Source organism: Narcine bancroftii, chromosome 1, assembly GCF_036971445.1.
Source record: "Narcine bancroftii isolate sNarBan1 chromosome 1, sNarBan1.hap1, whole genome shotgun sequence".
In the NCBI taxonomy this organism is placed as follows: domain Eukaryota; kingdom Metazoa; phylum Chordata; class Chondrichthyes; order Torpediniformes; family Narcinidae; genus Narcine; species Narcine bancroftii.
Window position 1 is genome coordinate 119,642,436 of NC_091469.1, and position 6,000 is coordinate 119,648,435.

Below are 6,000 nucleotides of genomic sequence, written 5' to 3' on the forward strand. Positions count from 1 at the left end.
GAGATCAACCTGGTGAACCTCCTCTGGACTGTTTCTAATGCCAGTATATCCTTCCTCAAGTATGGAGATCAGAACTGCACACAGAACTCCAGATGCGGCCTTACCAGTAACTTGATAGTTGCAGCATGACCTCTCTGCTCTTGAATTCAATTCCTCTAGCGAAGAAGGCCATCATTCCATTTGAAACCTGTTTTACCAGTAACCCAACTTTTTGCAATTCATGCACAAGCTCTCCCAAGTCCTCCTGCACGACAGCATCCAGAAGTTTTTGACCATTTAAATGATAATCTGCTCTTCTATTTTTCCTGCCAAAGTGGATGACCTTGCATTTACTAACATTGTACTCCATCTGTCAGACCTTTGTCCACTCACCGAACTTAACTATATCCTTTGCAGCCTCTCCATCCTCTGTACAATTTGCTTCCCACTCAATTTAGTATCATCCACAAATTTGGCTACACTATACTCTGTCTCCTTTTCCATGTTGTCAATGTAAATGGCGAACAGCTATGGGCCCAGCACTGACCCCCTACAACACCCCACTTACCACTGTCTGCCAATCATTTATCCTGACTTTCTTCTTTCTGTCAGTTAATCAATCATCAGTCCATGCCAGACTCCAATCACCTGTATCTTGTTGATAAGTCTCTTGTGTGTCACCTTATCAAATGCCTTCTGGAAATCCAAATATACAACATCAACCTGTTCCCCTTGTTCTTAATGCACCCATTATATCCTAACTGAACTCCAGCCAGTTTGACAAACAAGGCTTGACCTTTCTGAATCCATACTGTGTCTGTCTGATGGAACCCATTCATTCTAAATGTCTCATTATTTCATCCTTAATGACTGCTTCAAGCATTTTGCCGACTATAGACATTAAGCTAACTGGCTGATAGCTACCCATCTTCTGCCTACATCCCTTTTTAAAAAGTGACACAACATTTGCTTCCAATCTGCTGGGTCCTGCCCAGAATCCAGAGAATTTCGGTAAATGACTACCAATGCATCGACTATAACTCCTGCCATTTCCTCAGTACCCTGAGATGCATTCCTTCAGGACCAAGGGATTTGTCTGCTTTCAGTCCCATTAGTTTGCTCATCTTTTGATCATTTGTAACAATTATTTTACCAATGCCCTCACCTTCCTTCGCATCGACTATTTGACATGCTGGACGTGTCTTCCACCATGAAGATTGACACAAAATATTTGTTCGATGCCTCAGCCATTTCCTCATTACTCAATATCAATCTCCTTTTCTCATCTTCCAAGGGACCTATGTTGACTCTAGCCACCCTCTTCCATTTTATATACTTGTAAAATGTTTTGCTATCTGTTTTTATATTTTGTGCTAATTTACCTTCATAATCCTTCTTCCCTTTCCTTATTTCTCGTTTAGTTGTCCTTTATTGTCTTTTAAAGTTTTCCCAATCCTTCAGTTTCCCACAACTCTTGGCTACTTTGTACACATGAGCTTTTAATTTTATACTGTCCTTTATTTCCTTAGTTAACCAAGGCTGACTCTTCCCTCTCTTACTGCCCTTATTTTTAATGGGAATATATTTTTGTTGAGCACTGTGAAAAATCTCTGAAAGTCTTCCACAACTGTTCTGTCAACTTGTCAATGCTCCCAGTCCATGCTGACCAATTCCTCCCTCACCCTGTTGTAGTCTCCCCTGTTCAAGCATAATATATTAATTTTAGATCTAACTATTGCATCCTCCATCTGTATGAGAAATTCAATCATACTATGATCTCTTTATCCAAGAGGGTCCCTAACTATTAGATGTTTAATTTTACCAATCTCATTGCACAATATTAGAAGTCATCCTTCAGACTCCGTCGACCAACTTGATTTTCCCAATCTACCTGGAAATTAATGTCCTCCACGACAACTGCTGTTCCATTCTTACATGCCTCAGTTATCTCTCGGTTCACTGCCTGTGCCACTGTGTTATTGTTATTTGGTGGGCAATAGACAACTCCCACCAGAGATTTTTTTTCCCTTTCCTATTCTGAATCTCTACCCAGATGGGCTCATCATTCTGTTCCTTAGATCTTATATCATCTCTCACTATTGCCCTGATCTCATCCTTGATTAAGAGCGCTACCCCACCACCTTTACCATCCTGTCTATCTTTTCGTACTACCTGATACTCTTGAAAATTTAATTCCCAATCATGCCCACCTTGCAACCATGTTTCTGTGATGGCCACTTAATCATATGCCTGGGTACTGATTTCCACCTCAAGTTCACTAACCTTGTTTCTGATACTACGGGCTTTCAGATATGCTCATTGTCCTTTTAGACAAAAGGACCTCTGCATCCTTTGCTTTTGACTTTTCTGCCCTCTATTTTTCTTTTTCTATATCCTGACTCTTTGTTTAGTCTCTGTACCACCTTCCTCATTCTTTCTTTGTAGGTTCCCATCCCCCTGCCCCATTAGTTTAAACCTTCACCAACAGTGCTAGCAAACAATCTCCCTAAGACATTGATCCCAGTCCAGCCCAGATGTGGACCGTCCTGTTTGTACTCGTCCCATCTGCCCCAGAAATGGTTCCAATGCCTCAAGAAACTGAAACCCTCCCTCCTGCACCACTGTTCAAACCACATATTCATTCTAACTATCCTGCTATTTCTATTCTGACTAGCTTGTGGCACCGGTAATAATCCTGAGATTATTACTTTTGAGAACCTAATTTATCTCCTAGCTTTTAGGATCTCATCCTGCTTTTTTTCCTATATGGTTGGTACCTATATGGACCACAACAGCTGACTATTCACCCTCCCCTTTCAGATTGTCTGAGACATCCCTGACCCTTGCACCTGGGAAGCAACACATCATCCAGGAGTCCCTTTTGCAACTTGAGAAGCTCCTACCTGTTCCTTTTACTATGAATTTCCTATTGCTCTGCCATTCTTTTTCCCTCCCTCTTGCACAGCAGAGCCACTCACGGTGCCATGACCCTGGCTACTGATACCTTCCCCTGAGGGGCCATCTCCCCCATCAATATCCAAAGCGGCATATCTGCTTTGGAGGGCGATTGTCACAAGAGATTCCTGCCCTTCCTTCCTGCTACTGCCCTTGTTGATGGTCACCCAGTCCCTATCTTTCTCTACTCTCTTCAGCTGTGGTCACACACTAAATGCGCTATCCACCACATTCTCCACATCCCGGATGCTTCAAAGTGAGTCCGCACGCAGCTCCAGTGCCGTCATGCGATCTATTAGGAGCTGCAGTTGGGCACACTTCCTGCTCACGTGGTCCTCTGGGACACTGTCAGTCTCCTTGAGTTCCCACATGGCACAGGAAGAGCATGACACTGGTTGAAGCTCACCTGCCATGTCTGAAACAAACCCAATTGAAGGAAATTGAAGGCAAGTATTTATTTTAGTCAAATTAATGTTAATACCTTAATTAATTTATATTGGATGAAAATAAATTTAAGTGAGTTTTTTTGTTATTTATAGCTTTAAAATATTTATCAATGTCTTTAAATATTAGTATAAAGACAGCATAAGTTGTCAGATGACTACTCGGGGACTCCATAGGTGAGGCCTTACTTTTCACCATCTATGGCCCAGTCACTAGGACAAGCTGTTCTATCTCACAGAACATTAGAGGCGGTGGTGCTGGTGGGACATTAGGAGCTGCCACTGTACAGATGGCAGTGTAGAGGGAGGTGGATGATAGGTGGGGGTCCCAACAGTGAGGGGCAGGTCAAATTGAGCAAAATCTGGCCAAACATCCGTTGCTTGTTATTGCGAACAATGGAATATTGCAAGTATTGCCTGTGCCTAGTCTGTTAGAGAAGGATGTGCGGAGCATTTTTGGAAGAAAGTTATGGATTACATCTTTGCAAGCCTGACCATTTTAGTGATAGAGGGTGCAAAGTGCAGTTGATATGAGCAAGGCAAGTTATGGCAATGGACGTGTAATCCTTGAGTTAAAAATGCTCTACATATGAATTTTTGTTGTAGATATCATCAATTCTTTAAGGAGCATGCTATAGATTTATGATTCTATTTATCTCTAAAGTGAGACACACACCATTCTCCAGGAATATATCTGCACTGAAATACCTTGGTGTATTTAACCTACCCTCTTAGATTACTGATATTAAATGTAATTAAATCTTTTCCAGGAATGCATCTCTTTTTGTAGCCCAAGGAATAATTGCAGCTGGTACACTTCAGCATGGGGAGTTGCAGTGGGGGAGGGAACTTATATGAAGTCTGCAGTCACAGGACGAATCAAACAGTGTAAATCAGTTCTCCAATCTCATTGTGTCGACAATTACTCAGACTTATAGTGGGTATTCCATTATAGTGTTTGATCAATGTGCAACATTAACCGGCATTTAAATCACATCAAAGCATTCTAAACATCAGTTGTCATAGGAGACCAAGGTGTGAATCACGTCACAGAATATCCAGTCTTTACCCTGCTTTCGTAATCATTGTGTTGACCTGGCTAATCTGTTGCTCACCAATCAACAGAGAATTGCATTAAATCAAAAATAATCTTTAGTGAAGATATTTATGAGGTTATTGACTTTCTTGCAATACACAAAAGTGCTGGAGAACCTCAACAGGTCATGCATGCAGTGTCTACAGCAGGGTTTCCCAAAATGGGTTCCACAGAACCCTTGGGTTCCGTGGAAATGTGTAGGTGTTCTGTGGAAGAAATTACAGGGAGTAATAACGATCCAGCTGTTTTTCTTTAAATTACTTTTTAACCTCTGTCTTTAATTCAATTTGTTTCCGGGGCAGAAGACAAGATGGCAGCCGTGGGGGTGGGGGGGGGTGGTGGAGGGGGAAATGCACATGACCCTCCACTGACGCTCACCTTGGCCCTGCTCTCGCTCCAATTGGTGCCTGGGCTTGGCCTGTCCGTTAAAGAGTCCAGCAGCAGAGTTCTGGACCAATTAGCAGGCAGAATGTGGGGGGCAGGGTATTGTGACATCTGCCCCATCATTGGCAGGTGGACGGGCTCAATGGTGGGGGGGGGGGGAGTGTCCCAGCTCACCTCGCTTGTCAAATCACCAATTGGCGGTGGTGGGTGACGTCAGCAGCGTCCAGTCAATCACTGCTCAGGCCAATTACCCCAGTGAGAGAGGATTGGGGGGTGGAATTTTGATGTCTTGCAGCCTGCCCACAGAGCCAATCAGTGGGCAAAGCCCTCTTTGTGACACTCAGTGGGGGTTGTGCCCATCCTCGCCTGTCAATCAGCGGCTCGCTTGTGTGTGCATAGCTAATCATCATGAGGGGAAGGTGTCCCCAAATTGTGATGTCAGTGGGAGGACAGACTCCTGCCCACCTTCCCTGTCAATCAGTGGCCAGCAATTCTGGCATGGTGGAGGAAGTGAAATCAGCAGTGGACTGGTCTTGTCAGTTACTGCCTAGACCAACTACTGAGAGGAGACCCTGCCATTGCGATGTCAGAGGCTGGATGAGCGTAAGAATACAGCTATCTAATATTGTGCCCAACATTAAGAAGATCTGTGAGGACAAGAAACAATTTTATTCATCCCATTAAATGTAAATTAGAGGCAACAAATTATTTCAACATGAAAAATAGTGAGTTTATTTACTTTCTTACTTTGCTTGTGTATATCCCAGGTCTTTTAAACTTAATTGACGATGGGGTTCTGTGATTTCCAAGTGCTCCCCAAAAGGGTTCCATGAGCTAATAAGTTTGGGAAGCCCTGATCTATAGGAAGCAAACTGTTTTAGGCCTGAGGTATGAGCAGAAAGCAGACAGGCACCTGAATAAAAAGGCCAGGGGAGGAGCACAGGCCAACAGGAAGAGGTCATACATAGATAAGGGTGGGAGGATCAGAAGAGAAAAATGCTGAAAAGTGATATGATCGGGTTGGTGGGGGGGGTGGCTAGCTCGCAGAATGCAGAGGGTAAGGAAGGAGTGGGAAGCCAGAGGAAAGGAGACAGAGAGATAAGGAAAGAAGGAGAGACAGGGGAAAGGGTTAAAAGAAACTGG

General features: G+C 43.5%; 1 long non-coding RNA gene across 2 annotated transcripts in view; it reads right to left on the reverse strand.

The window, feature by feature from the left end:
* Nucleotides 1–5,230, reverse strand: part of LOC138743410 (uncharacterized) — a 40,855-nt gene extending 35,625 nt beyond the window's left edge. For both annotated transcript variants that reach the window (XR_011344898.1, XR_011344874.1), the window contains exon 1: nucleotides 5,032–5,230. This is a non-coding gene — a long non-coding RNA (uncharacterized lncRNA). The remainder of the gene's footprint in view (nucleotides 1–5,031) is intronic.
* Between the last annotated feature and the right edge of the window lie 770 nt (nucleotides 5,231–6,000).